The sequence below is a fragment of the Camelus ferus genome, chromosome 1, assembly GCF_009834535.1.
Source record: "Camelus ferus isolate YT-003-E chromosome 1, BCGSAC_Cfer_1.0, whole genome shotgun sequence".
NCBI lineage: Eukaryota > Metazoa > Chordata > Mammalia > Artiodactyla > Camelidae > Camelus > Camelus ferus.
In genome coordinates this window covers 119,451,956-119,467,129 of record NC_045696.1, presented here as the reverse complement: position 1 = coordinate 119,467,129, position 15,174 = coordinate 119,451,956, and the positions used below count along the sequence as shown (strand labels likewise).

The following is a 15,174-nucleotide window of genomic DNA, read 5'->3' as shown; positions in this document are numbered from 1 at the left end:
AAATTGAAATATACAGTACATATATACACATAGTCATAAATACATACACATATTCGTTTTAATATTCTTTTTCATATAGGTTATTACAAGTTCCTTGTGCTATACAGTAGGTCCTTGTTGTTTATCTATTTTATATATAGTAGTTAGTATCTGCAAATCTCAAACTTCCAATTTGTCCCCTCCCACCCTTTCTCCCCACTGGTAACCATAAATTTGTTTTCTATGTCTGTGATTCTGTTTCTGTTTTATAAATAAGTTCATTTGTGTCTTTTTTAAGAGTCCACATAAAAGTAATATATGATATCTGTCTTTCTCTATCTGACTTACTTCACTTAGTTTTGATAATCTCTAGGTCCATCCATGTTGCTGCAAATGCCATTATTTCATTTTTTATGGCTGAGTAATATTCCATGTGGTGTATATATACCACAACTTCTTTATCCAGTCTGTCAAGGGGCAATTAGGTTGCTTCCACATCTTGTCTATTGTAAATATGCTGCTGTGAACACTGGGGTGCATATATCTTTTCACATTGGAGATTCATCCAGATATATGCCCAGGAGTGGGATTGCTGGATCATATGGTAACTCTATTTTTAATTTTTAAAGGAATCCCCATACTATTTTCAATGATGACTGCACCAAATTACATTCCCACCAACAGAGAGCCACCACTGTTAATGTAAGTTTTCAATGCCTTGTTAAAGCCAACACTGAATTTCTGACAAAAAAAAAAAAATATTTCTGTGACTGGAAATCAAGTCATTTAGGAAAAGATCCTATTCCTTGTAATCCAGGAGGGTCCTTTCAGACAAAATATAGAGGTTTGGAAGGAATCTGTGGTTTTCTATTGATTCCTTTTCAAAACAAATATTTCAAGAGGTTTCTGTTTGTAACATGCTTTGTTATGAGACAACATGGCAGGTCTCCCTCAGGGAGCTAGGGCAACGGGGGCCTCTGCTAAGACTGATGGTTTGAAGCAAGGTCACCTTGAAGCCAGGGCTAGCAGGTAGAGCGAGGCAGACTTGGGGCGGTTCTGGGGACACTGGGAACACTGGGCTGTTTCTTCCACATCCAGCTCAGCAGCCATTCAGGTCTGGGTCCTGCTTCGAGGGATGGGATCAGGCCAGGCCACAGCAACTTTGAGATAAAACCCCACGGGAAAGATGAAGGAGGTCACAATGACTGGAGGGAGGGAGGGTGGGAGAAAGAAAGGCTGGAAGAGAAATAATAAAAGGAAATACCTTGTAATAGCCAATAATGAAAAAAACATGAAAAAGGGATATATATATATATATATATATATATATATATATATATATATATAACTGAATCACTATGCTGTAAACTAGAAATTAACACGACATTGTAAACCGACTCTACTTCAATTAAAAAAAAAAAAGGACTCTGGCAAATGCAGCCATAGAATTTGCCAGCAAGGCTGAAACGTCTCCCTCAGGCCCTGCGGTCCCGGCCAGGCAGAGAGGGACGTCACAGTCAAGATCACGGAGTTGCCTCTGAAAGCCACTGTCTCTGCTTCTCAGTCCTGTGGACAGGTGGCAGCTATTACTCCCCTCCTGGCAAGCTCCCCGGGGAATCTGTGGCAATCCCACACACCAAACAGAAGCCTGCATCTTGGGATTTTCTGGCAACAAGTTGCTGGAGGAGGATGTGGAGAAGGCGGCGCAGGGAGGGCTGGGCTCTGTCTGCTGAGGGGTCACCAGGAACTTGAGCTGTGGAGCTCCTGCAGGGCCTCCTTGGGTCTCAGGCTGGTGAGCACTTGATTTCTCTTTCTCCCTCTCCAGAAAGAGGATGGAGACAGAGGGGTGGGCCCAGGAAGAGGGGGGAGGTCCTGCAGGCCCACGGGGAGGGGTGTCTCCTTAGTAACCACTCTCTTGTAGCAACAGGCAGAACAGTTTTCCTGCCCAGCTATCTCCCTGAAGAGCTTGGGTGAGCATTTCCCAGGGCGTCAGGGAAAAGCTGCACTCATGATATGGTTCTGCCAATGGTTTTACAAGGTAGGCCCCCCTTGGGCTGGGAAGGGAAGGGCCTAACTCAATAATAAGCACTTGGGGGACCGCAGACTCAGGAGGAAGGGGTGGACGTCTTTCATCAACCACCACAAAGAAGGGAAGACTTGTAGCCTCATTTGACTGCCATCTTTTCATAGTTTACAGCCTTCAGAAAACACTCAGCCTGATACCAAAACCAGGCAAAGACACCACCAAAAAAGAGAATTACAGCCCAATGTCACCAATGAACATAGATGCCAAAATCCTCACCAAAATATTAGCAAATAGAATCCAACAGCACATAAAAAAGATGATACATCATGACCAAGTGGGGTTCATCCCAGGGACACAAGGGTGGTTCAACATATGCAAATCAATCAATGTAATACATCATATCAACAAGAGAAAGGACAAAAACCACATGATTACCTCAATAGATGCAGAAAAAGCATTTGATAAAATTCAACACCCATTTATGATAAAAACTCTCACCAAAGTGGGTATAGAAGGAACATATCTCAACATCATAAAAGCTATATATGACAAACCTAAAGCCACCATAGTACTCAACAGTGAAAAACTCAAAAGCTTCCCACTAAAATCTGGGAGAAGACAAGGCTGCCCACTACCACCACTCCTATTCAACATAGTCTTGGAAGTCCTAGCCACAGCAATCAGGCAAGAGAGAGAAATAAAAGGGATCCAAATTGGAAAAGAAGAGGTAAAAGTGTCACCATATGCAGATGACATGATACTATATATAGAAAACCCTAAAAGGTCCACACAAAAACTACTAGAAATAATCGAAGAATTCAGCAAGGTAGCAGGTTACAAGATTAACGTTCAAAAATCAGTTGCATGTCTTTACACTAATGATGAATCAACAGGAAAAGAAAGTAAAGAAACAATCCCCTTTAAAATAGCACCCAAAGTAATAAAATACCTAGGAATAAATCTAACCAAGGAGGTGAAAGACTTATACACGGAAAACTATAAAACTATTAAGGAAATTAAAGAAGACTTTAAAAAATGGAAAGATATCCCATGCTTCTGGATTGGAAGAATCAATATTGTTAAAATGGTCACACTGCCCAAGGCAATCTACAGATTTAATGCAATCCCTATCAAATTACCCAGGACATATTTCACAGAACTAGAACAAAGCATAATAAAGTTTATATGGAACCGTCAAAGACCTAGAATTGCCAAAACATTACTGAAGAAAAAGAAAGAGGCTGGAGGAATAACTCTCCCAGACTTCAGACAATACTACAGAGCTACAGTGATCAAGACAGCATGGTATTGGTACAAAAACAGACATATGGACAAATAGAACAGAATAGAGAGCCCAGAAATGAACTCACAAACTTTTGGTCAACTAATCTTCGACAAAGGAGGCAAGAATACACAATGGAATAAAGACAGTCTCTTCAGCAAATGGTGTTGGGAAAACTGGACAGCAGCATGTAAAGCAATGAAGCTAGAACACTCCCTCACACCACACACAAAAGTCAACTCAAAATGGATCAAACACTTAAACATAAGACAAGATACAATAAACCTCCTAGAAGAAAATACAGGCAAAACATTATGTGACATACATCTCAAAAATGCTCTCCTAGAACAGTCTACCCAAGCAATAGAAATAAAAGTAAGAATAAACAAATGCGGCCTAATTAAACTTACAAGCTTCTGCACAGCAAAGGAAACCATAAGTAAAACAAAATGACAACCTACAGAATGGAGAAAATTTTTGCAAATGAAATCGACAAAGGTTGATCTCCAGAATATATAAGCAGCTCATACGACTTAATAAGAAAAAAACAACCCATCCAAAAATGGGCAAAAGACCTAAACAAGCAATTCTCCGAGGAAGAAATACAAATGATCAATAGGCACATGAAAAAATCCTCAATATCACTAATTATCAGAGAAACGCAAATCAAAACTACAGTGAGGTATCACCTCACACCAGTCAGAATGGCCATCTTTCAAAAGCCTGCAAATGACAAATGCTGGAGAGGCTGTGAAGAAAAGGGAACCCTCCTACACTGCTGGTGGGAATGCAGTTTGGTGCAGCCACTGTGGAAAACAGTATGGAGATTCCTCAGAAGACTAGGAATAGACTTACCATATGACCCAGGAATCCTGCTCCTGGGCATATATCCAGAAGGGACCCTACTTCAAAATGACACTTGCACCCCAATGTTCATAGCAGCACTATTTACAATAGCCAAGACATGGAAACAGCCTAAATGTCCATCAACAGATGACTGGATAAAGATGTGGTCTGTTTATACAACAGAATACTATTCAGCCATAAAAATGACAATATAATGCCATTTGCAGCAACATGGATGTTCCTGGAGGATGTCATTCTAAGTGAAGTAAGCCAGAAAGAGAAAGAAAAATACCATATGAGATTGCTCATATGTGGAATCTTAAAAAAAAAACAAACCAGAAACAGACTCATAGAGATAGAATACAAACTTGTGGTTGCCAAGGGGGCAGGGGGTGGGAAGCGACAGACTGGGATTTCAAAATGTAGAATAGATAAACAATATTATACTGTATAGCACAGGGAAATATATACAAGATCTTGTGGTAGCTCACAGTGAAAAAAAATGTGACAAGTAGTATATGTATGTTCATGTATAACTGAAAAATTGTGCCCTACAGTGGAATTTGACACAACATTGTAAAATGACTATAACTCAATAAAAAAAGTTAAAAAAAAAAAAAAAGAAGAAAAACAAAGCACTCAGCCCTATCAAATCTTCATCCAGCCATCAGTTTGGAATTATTCTTTCATGTATGGATTCATTGAGCAATTATGGACAAAGTAGCTCCTACGTGCTGAGAACTTACTAGATGACAGGGGTACTATTAATCCTAAAACCCAGCATTCATTGGGTGTGATACTCCCATTCTACAGATAGCGAAACTGAGGAGGAACAGAAAGATGTTATAGCAGTGAGTGTGGGAGATCTGTTCCCTGCCCTGGGGGAGCTGATAGTCCAGTATGGGAGGCAGAAATCAAATAAATAATCACACAATGACTAAACTCTAACAGTAGTGAATGCTATAAAGAAGGTGGGAGCTTGTCATAGTCTGGGGGACAGATAGGAAAGGGGCTGGGGAATGGCTCTGAAGATCCTAGAGATGGGGCCGGGACTAGAACGAGGCAAGAGAGGCGGCGAGGGTGGGAAACGTAGGGATGCATCACAGGGGCCCTGGGTGCAGCCTCTCCTGCTGCGCCCTGGTCCCAGCCTAGCCCAGAGATAAGATGCAATGAGATACAGGAAGTTCTCTTGGGAGATAGTTGGGTGTAAGTGCATGGCTTTGAGGTTGTCTGCAGAGTTGGGGAGAGGGAATAACTGCTGTGGGGACCACTTGGAGGTGTTGGCTTCAAATGAGAGCAGGGACACTCCTTCCATTTCAGCAGAAGGGAGAGCAGAGCATTTGGGGACGGATGCAGGCAAATGAAGCAACTTCATAGTTGGGAAGAAGGGAGAGTTTCTGACTGTGTTCTGTTTTCTCAGTAAAAAACCAGACAAGGTTGTCATCTGGGAGGGAGGCCAGAGAGGGGAAGACGGCAGTTAGAGGACAGACAAGAAAGCCCCAGATGATTGTATTCAGGAGTGGTGGAGCCTGCCTTGGCAGCCCAGGTGAGGCCTCTGCAGGCTCAAGATGGTGATCATGAATTTAAGGTGAGACCAGTTGTCACAGTTGTGCGTTTTGCTCCAGCAGGAGTCTGCTACCCAGGTAGAGGTGTGGAGTGGGTGGATTTAACTTCAGTTGGATTTAACCAGGGGAATAGGCATCAGGGAGCCGGGGGGAGGTTGCCAGGAGGCAGTGAGGGTAACGATGGATCACAGACTGTGATCTGAGGGAAGAGGAAGGCAGGGACTCGAGCAGGGTAATGGATAAGGAAACAACGGCTTCTGGACTGAATGCCTCCGTGGAGAAGCAGGCTTGATGGCTTGGTGTGGGCTGTCTGAGTCAGCGAGCAGGCAGCTTTCTGCGGTGATACTTTTATCGGTGGTGACAACTCAGGGAAATGACTATGGGAGAGGATGGCTGATGGGGTGCATTTGAGGAAAAGAGAAATGGAGGTGAAGAAGTCAAAGTGTAGAAATGCCAAGTGTTGCTGTTGGTGGGAATGTAAATTGTTGCAGCCACTATAGAGGACAGCATGGAAGTTCCTTAAAAAACTAAAAATAGACTTACCATATGATCCAGAAATCTCACTCCTGGGCATATTCCAGAGGAAATTCTAATTTGAAAAGACACATGCACCCCAAGTGCATCACTATTTACAATAACCAAGACATGAAAGCAACCTAAATGTCTAGCGACAGATGACTGGATAAAGAAGCTGTGATATATATGTATATGTATATTCATTACTCAGCCATACAAAAAGAATGAAATAATGGCATTTGCAGCAACATGGATAGAACTAGAGATTATCATATTAAGTAAGTCAGACAGAGAAAGACAAATATCATATGACATCACTTATATGTGGAATCAAAAAAAACCCGACACAAATGAACTTATTTACAAATCAAAATTAGACTCAGGGACATAGAAAACAAACTTATGGTTATCAAAGGGTTGGGGAGGGATAAATTAGGAATTTGGGATTAACAGATACACATTACTATACACAAAATAGATTAAACAGCAAGGACCTACTGTACAGCACAGGGAACTATACTCAATTTCTTGTAATAACCTATGATGGAAAAGAATCTGAAAAGAATATACATATATGTATGTATATGTATAACAAATCACTTTGCTGCATACCTGAAATTAACATTGTAAATCAACTACACTTCAGTAAAAAAATAAAATAAAATAAAGGAAATGCTAAGTGTTGGATGAGTCATCATATAGGTACTGAAATTGTGTTTCCAGAGCCACAGAGGAGAGTTAGGGTGCTAGGTGCTGGAAACTTGCACAATTAGGGGTGATCGCTTTGGGATCGTTACACAATAGGACCAGAGAGGGGTTGAGATGCTCTGCTTAGGAAGCGTGAACATCAAAGGAGCTGGGATTTTTGCAGGTAAAAGAATGGGAAATGGCTTGGAAATGGTAGTGGGAGGCAGGGAGGACCACTGTGAGAGGACAGAGCAGCCTCCATGTGGTGGGGCAAAAGGGACGTGGTGTCTTGAGGGCAGACCCGGTTCCAGCATCAGGGCAAGAGGCTGAAGGGAAAGCTTGGAGAGGATGGCGAGACTCTAGAAGCTTTTGGCGATGGCAGAATGTGAGCTCTGAAGGGCCCGGGGGCAGGTTTGAGGGCAGAGCAGCTGAGATTGGGGTGGTCAGCAGTACCAGGAAAGTAGTATGGGGGTTGCAGGTTGATCTGGGCAACTGATACATCTGATGGTCTGGAAGACGGAGACAATTTTTTTGGAGGGGAGAGGGAAAGGGGGCTAATAGCTCTGCCAGCAATCATTTGTGTATTTTTTTTAAGTGATTTCCATTTATAATCCTTCTATATCAAATGATGATAGAAAACATCTTATCCTGAACACACTCTGTGTGAGAGCTTTCCTGAAATAGCTCAACGCGGCCCTTTCAGTGGATTTCACCAAAGGATGTTTTCCTTGGCCTCAGCTCTCTGAGAACCACCCCATCAGGATGAGCACAAGGAAGGGGCAGGAGTGTTGAGTTTGCAGCTCTGGGTGAAGCTACCTCCACCAGAGCACGGCCTGCTCTCAACACCCACCGCAGACATCAGCTCGGATGTGGTGCTCCGACGTCAGGCCATGGTGCTGACGGGAAGTCCTCTTGGAGTTCCAGAGAGCGCGCTGGTGGAAATGATCTGGTCAGAGAAGTCACAGCCATGCCCCACCCTTCTCCTCCTGCCCAAGTTCATTTCTCCAAAACACTTGTCCTTAACGGGAAGGAGAAGAATCTATGGAGGAATTTGATATTCAGGGCCGAAGCGCCTCTTTATGGTTTTGATTATTCCCGGGTCTCCAGAACTAGTATGTAAATCTTGGGGGCAGGGAGTCTTTTCTTTGGGGAGATCTGTCCTGCATTAAAGGGACCCATGTTGGAGGTGCCCGGGGAGGAGAGCTGACAGAGCCCAAGGCCAAGGTTTCCCGTGGCAGCAGCTGGTGCATTACCCCGCGGGCTGCTTTATGCCGGACAGGAGCCGTCAAGATCATGCCTGGGAAAGAAAATGCTGCCAAGTCAGAGAAACCCTGAAGGCAATAAATATACAAGAATCCAACAAACTGGGCCCGGAAGGAGCACCCAGGCCCAGCCTAACACCCTCAGAGTCTTCCACTCACAGCTGTGTCCACAGGAAAGGCAGTACAGGGTGAGTGTAGCATGCAGGGGCCTTGAATGAACGCCTTGAGGGCAGGGGGCATTTGCCGAGAGCATCGAGTTTTAAAACGCCATGAATCAGAGTGCCCCCGGGGAGTGATGATGCCTGATATTCAGGATGCACACATGCGCACAGACACACATGCATGCACACACATGCAGGCACACGCACATATATGTGCACACACACGCATATGCAGGCACACACACTCCTCAAACCGCTAGTGGCGAGGCCCACCAACTCTGTGACTCAGCCTCAGATCTCCGTGTAATTATAGCTGGGTTTGGGGGTGACAGTGTACAGAGGGAGCTGGAATAAGACCCAGCCCTTCCAGGTCAGAGCATCTGGAATTTTCCCAGCAAAGCCTGAGTTTGTGGGCTTGGAGTTTCAGGGGGTGGTGGCAGGAGGAGTAGAGACTCTGAGCCAGGGCAGGGTTGAGGGGGGGAGGATGGAGGAAAGGAGACGAGTTTTAATAATCTTTTACTCTAACACCTTACAGCTTACAATGGCCTTACATCCAGACTGTCCCCTTGACCAGTGCGACTTCCGTAAAAGGTGGGTAATTTCCTGCCCTCTTTCTGGAGGAGGAAACTGGGGGCCCAGAGTTTAACTCCCTGCAGATCCAAGGAAAGGGCCGAGGTCTTCAGGCTCCTTAGGTTTCACCCTCTTTCGCCCTTAATAATGAAAAAGTCAAGTGCAATGAATTCTTTAAAAACAGTAGCATAACCTTGTACGTAAGAATTCTGTAGAAGGGTGCTACGCAAATCGATGTATTTTACCTACTCTGTTTTCACAAAGTCCTTTACCAGCTTTTGGAGATTCTCATTTGTTGGCTGGGAAGCGCGTAGACAACAGGCTGGACATATGAGCTGAATGCTTAGCGCGCCCTCAAAGATACTTCATTTTCCAGAGCATTCTAAGAAGGGGTTAATTGCTGAGCGCATGAAGGAACTTAAACCAGCTGAAACAGCTAATAAATCAGTCAGAAAATCAAGTGACTGGCCAATTGTGCCCTGACCACCACCTTTCAGACACACGTGTGTGCCTCTCCCCAGAGCAGCCAGTCCGTTCAGAATGGTCCACAATTCCTAGGGGAGGATGCGGCCTGCCAGCGCCTTGCTACAGCGTGTGCACCAGGTGCGCTGGGCGGTCTGTGTGGCTTGGAGAGGCAGTTCAGCCCTTTAGCTGCACAGACCTCGCCAAAGGGCATCCTGGGAACTGACCCATCGTGGATAAAGGCGAGTCTTGCTGTGGGTTGGAAGTAATTTAAATTAAAAGCTGCCCTGTGGGGGAAACCCTCTGCGCCCTCCTTCTGAAAGGCATCTTTTAAATGTGTGACCTCATTCTGTTCGCAGTGACCGGCTTTCCCCTTTTATTGCTTGTCTTTGTTTGTTCATAGCCCTCAGGAGTAGCGCCCCCCACCCCCACTGCACTCAAGTCCTCAGAAGGAGTCAGGAGAAGTCACTGGGAGGGGCTGGGATGGCCCCAGATGACTGGTGTGGGGTTCGGGAGGACCTGAGGCTGGGGATCATCGCCTGGATGCAGGAAGCCTAGCCCAGGCGGGGGAAGGGGATGGTCGCTAAGACTCGGACACCCAGCTAATACCCACACCAGGTGCTGCTTTTTTTTTTTTCCCATTTTTCAGTTTTATTAGGTAAAATTGATACAATTTGATTGCACATATACAATGTATTGCATGTAAATACATACATACAGCATACTACACATTTAAAAAAACTTACATATATATGTACTGTTCATTGTTTCTAAGAACAATTTAGAGCTTTATCTTTTTAAACTTACATAGTTATCAAAGGAATAAAGCCAACCACAAAATAAGAATCAACAGAATGCAGTAATCCAATTATAAAGGACAGTCAGATGTGCTTACACATATTCAAGAAGTCAATCATCTAAGTTATAAGTAATAAGTAGTTCATTTGTGTTCTTTTCTTTTAGATTCCACATATAAGCGATGCCAGGTCCGGCTTTAATTCTGTCTCTGTTCCTTCTCGCGTCCCAGCACATGCACAGACACACATGTTCACTCGTGCACACATCTCTTACACAGGACAACTAGAATCAGAGGCCTGAAGACTGCAACAAAACCTGCGTGAGACAGGAACTGATTTTTTTTTTTTTTTCTCAAAAAAAGAGCTCCGATGTTGAGATCATTTCATTTTGAGCACAGACCACGGACATTCTGCTTTTGCGTAGCTGGGTTGGAGGTCACATGTCAGGTCAAGTTCTTGTTCCTCCTGACCGTTGGACCCCACTCCAGGGATGGGATGTGGGCAGGGGCACCGGGCAAACCTTTGTCCACTTAATGTTTCGAGATGCGCCCTGGGGAAGCAGGTGGGAACTGCCGCTCCCTGCAGACTTGGGGTTTGTCTCCTTTCCTGTGATTTGCCTGAGGCATTCCCCCTCCTATGAAGTTTCTCTGACAAACTGACCTCCTAATTTGACTACATACATTTTCCTCCTCTGCCCGGTTACACTGGGAAATATATGCAGAGTGGAAAAACGCCTGCAGCCCCCTCGCCTGTGAGCCTGTGTGTGAATGGGGCCAGGAAGAATGAAGACAAAAGTTCGCTTTCCTCTCATGTAGCTCTAGGTGCAGGGATCTGGGATCTGGACCTTAAACACAGACATACTGTGAGCCAACACCTACGGAGTGTGTCTGTCTTAGCAGCAACCCCGCCCCATCCCCTCTCCAGGGCCCGTTTGCCCCCCCGGAGATTTCACTCACAAATGGCAATGATTTATTTATTTTTAAACATTTATTTATTTATTTATTTATTTAGTATTTTATTTTGGGGGGGCGGGGAGGTAATTAGGATTTTATTTATTTATTTATTTAATGGAGGTACTGGGAGATTGAACCCAGGACCTCTCGCATGTTAAGCACTGCGCTCTCCCACTGAGCCTTACCCCCACCCCCAGCAATGACTTACTGAAGCATTTTGGCTCAGGCCGGACCAGCAGGCACTGATGTGGGGCTGGCAGGAGGAGCAGCCCCATCCTGGAGCAGGATGCCGGAGGCCTGGCATGATGCAGGACCAGGTCAGATGGTGCCTCCTGCTCCACCTGACTGATGTGCTCCAGAGATGCTCTTTCCTGGTGCCCTCAGAGGCCCACCTGTGGGGAGCCGGAATGCTTAATTACCGGGGAATCATTGGCACTAACTGATCACAGTGACTCTGCCACATCGGCTGGAGGGAGGTCCCAAATGGGCCTCACAGACACACTCAGAGTAATATTTACCCAGCTGTCGGGGTACTCCCTGGCCCAGGCAAGCTGATGTAAAATTAACCATCCCGGTTGCTGAATCAGAGGAGTGGCCCGGGGTGCAGAGGGGAGAGCTGGGGTTTCCTGGATGGTGGTGGGCACCTGTGGGAGAGGGAGAGTGACAACTGACGGATTCATATGGAAGCATTTCAACATTTCCACGGCTGGTTTGGCTGGATCTTTGTGCTTCAACTCAGCAACAGCTCTGCCTGAACACGCAGTGTGCAGTGAAGGCAGATTTTCCTGCCCACTGTGTAGCAATTCCCAGCACATCATGGAAGCTCCAACAGATGATGACTTAGGCTAAGTTAATAAGATGCAGCCACAGCCAACGCGAGAGATGCAAACAGCAAAGATGGGAAAACTGATCTGGGCAGCAGTGGCAGGAATCGCCCATTTCCCTGAGTGCAGTGGTGGCTTCTAGTCACAGAGACAGCAGCTGTGTTGAGTGTCTACCAGGTGACAGGTGTGGTTTTAACCATTCTCACTTCTGTTACGTCCTCAGGCCCTGCATTCAGTCAAATTCAATCCTGCATCCTCACTGCCTGTGTGATCTGGAGGAAGTTCCTTAGCATCTGCAAGCCTCAGTTCCCTCCCCTGAAGAACTGGCATAAAGATAATACCTACCTCATGGAGAGTCACAGGCAGAAAGGAGAATTTGGACCAGAAAAACGTCAAGTCTGGGCCCTTCTGGGAGATCATCAAAATATCCCACTAGACTTGCCAGCCCTCCGATCTGATGCAAATTAAGTCCTCTGAGTCCAGGAACTGGGGGTCAGGAGAGTGGGCACCCTTCTCCTTCTCCATACCATGGAAAGGTCTGATCTTTGATAATGAAGTTATCCCGGAATTTATTTCACCATCCTTTGCTAGCTTGTGACCATCTCCAGGGGTCCTAACAAAGTTGAATTTCTGAACCTGACAAGTTTAGAACCGTCACTGCGGGAGACGTTCCAAAGCTCTGACTCTCCAGAATCCAGCCGGAGGAGCCAGCTCGCGCTGGAAGGTGCATCTTGGCCTCGCTCACGCCAGCTCTTCTTTCTTCCCCGTCTTCCCCCTTGCTCCATTTGGCCCTTTTCCTTCCTCCTCTTCCCTCCTCTGATAAAGAGGATAATTTCCTTCCTTTTCCCCATCTGTTTTGTCTCATCAGTGTCAGCATTTACTGTCTCTTCCTCCTCTTCTCTGCATACCCACCTTCTTTTTCCTTCTGTCTTTCTCCTTGTCTGTCTCTTTCCTCTTTGTCTCCCCATATGTGCACATGTGCGCGGGCACAGAGACACACACACATACCAGTTGCTAATTGTCACCTGCACCTTCCACATTCAATGCACCTAGAAGCGGAAGATAAACGTCAGGCACAGGATGTCAAGATGCCATTCAGTACAGCACTGAACGGTCCTCGGTCCTGTCTCACAAGAGCACTTGGATAAGTGGCCGCCTGAGATGATGCTGGTGCTCGTCAGCCCTTCTTGGCAGTGTTCCCCTGATCTTTGCACACGCTGACATCTGCCTGGCATCCCTGCACGTCACCAGCAGCACCCTGCACCCCCACGTGAAAGCCGTTCTTTGATGAGGGTTCAGGAGGGAAGGCAGAGGATGGACTTTCGGGTCACTGAGCAGTGGCGGAGATGCTTGGGGAAGGTAGGCAGCTGTTTTTATCCCCTACTGCTGTCCTGCCTCTGAGGGACTTTTTGTGGCCTCTTTGGGCCTAGCTCCGGGCCCCTGGGCTGTGTGGAGAGGTGAGGTCCCCGTGCCAAGGGTCTGAGCTCTACTCGGCTGTGAGCTTCTCGTTCCTCCGCCACTTGCGTCTCCTGGGCTGGATGTCTGTCCTCTGGATGTTGCGTGGGAGGAACTGGACTCTGAGTTGGTTTCTGTTTTCTCCTGAAGCCGTCTAGGGAACTGAGGTCGGGAAATAAACCACCAGACTTGGGCAGCGTAGCTTTAACCACCGTCTGAAATGTCTGGGCTGACGACGGGACGTCTCAGATGGCGAGTCCTGAGGCTGTGCTGGCTGAGGCTCCCACACCCCAGGCAGACAAGAGGTGCTGCTTCCCCTCTGTGGATGCAGGGGATTCGGTGGGCCAGTTGATGCTCTCGTGTCTGAAATGTTAGACTCTGCCTCTGTTTTGGAGAGATTTTCTTAGACAAGAAAGTTACTAGTGATTTAGATGTCCAGGGTGTCTTTCTTCAAAGAACTTAAGACCTAGCAGAATTTGATAAACATTGAGGTTTGATCTTGATGGAACACTAGAGATGGACGATTTGAAGATTACTTAACTTTCTGCAGAGAATAGATTTATCTGCTATTGAAAAATGCCTGGGATGGGGGAGTCGGGGGGGTAGTCTGGGGCCCACATCTCTGTCCTTGGGGAGGGCTGCTCTCCAGTAAGAGGGGCTTGGCGTCAACAACCCACCCCTAGGCTGAAGAAACCCACTCAAGATAGCTTAAGTCCAAAAAGGGAACATTTAAACAATGACGAAGTTTATCATTCTCTAAGGAAGGCTGCTGACAATAGCAGACATTCATCTATGATTCTATGCTCATTTAAAATTTTTAAATTAAACTCTTACGTGCTTAAAGCTTTTTATTGACGTATAATACATGCAGATACAGAAAAATGCACATCTCAAGTGTAGAGCTTGATGAATTCTTACGAACTGAACACATCTAAGTAACCAGCCCCCGATCCAGAAACAGAATTCTGGCATCTCAGAAGCCCCACCCACTCCCCTTTCCACCCACTGCCCCGCGAGACTGACCGCTCTCCTGATTTCCAACACCTAGATTAATTAAGGGCAGCCATCAAGTAGGTGTTGAATGCTTCACAGTCATTTCATGTCAAGATAAACTTGTTCAGGAATGGGGGAGGGTATAGCTCAGCAGTAGAGTGCGTGCCTAGCAAGAACCAGGTCCTGGGTCCAATCCCCAGTACCTCCATTAACAATAAATAAATAAATAAATAAATAAATAAATAAATAAATAAATAAATAAATAAATAAATAAATAAATAAAAATAGTAAACAATGTTAAAAAAAAAAAAAGGTATATGTGTCCTGCCTCCTAGTTTTACTGATATTTATTGTAAATACAATACTTTAATTATGTTTACTATGAGACCTCCGCAGGACAATAAGTGGTCTCACACAACTGGAACCTCACTGCTCAGGTTCTCCTGAACTAACAAATCTACCCCTTTCTGCTATTGATAATAACGGTTGAGACTTCCGCACGGGTACCACGTGGCAGGCATTGTTCTGACGACATGAATGGGCTCATTTCACCCTGACAGCAGCCTGATAGAGTAAGTGTTTATGGTCGCTCCCATTTTACAGCCATGAACTTCGAATGTGCCCTTGCTGTTGCCGCCCATCACTTCTATCTCTGAGTCCACTGACTTTCACACAGAGATTTATTTCTCAGCCTTTCCTCTCTGCTGGAAAGGGTTTGTGGGTTCCCTGTCAAGAGACTAGAGACAATGCAAAAGCTTTAATAGCGGGAAGATGTAAACAAATTATCTGTGGGAGG

At 45.5% G+C, this 15,174-nt stretch overlaps 1 long non-coding RNA gene across 1 annotated transcript; it reads left to right on the top strand.

Annotated features, from left to right (window-relative positions):
* The first annotated feature begins 1,676 nt into the window (after positions 1-1,676).
* Positions 1,677-12,280, top strand: LOC116663261. Its single transcript, XR_004319488.1, has 3 exons — positions 1,677-1,771; positions 8,860-8,915; positions 12,154-12,280. It is a non-coding gene; the product is annotated as an uncharacterized LOC116663261 (long non-coding RNA).
* Positions 12,281-15,174: the final 2,894 nt, after the last annotated feature.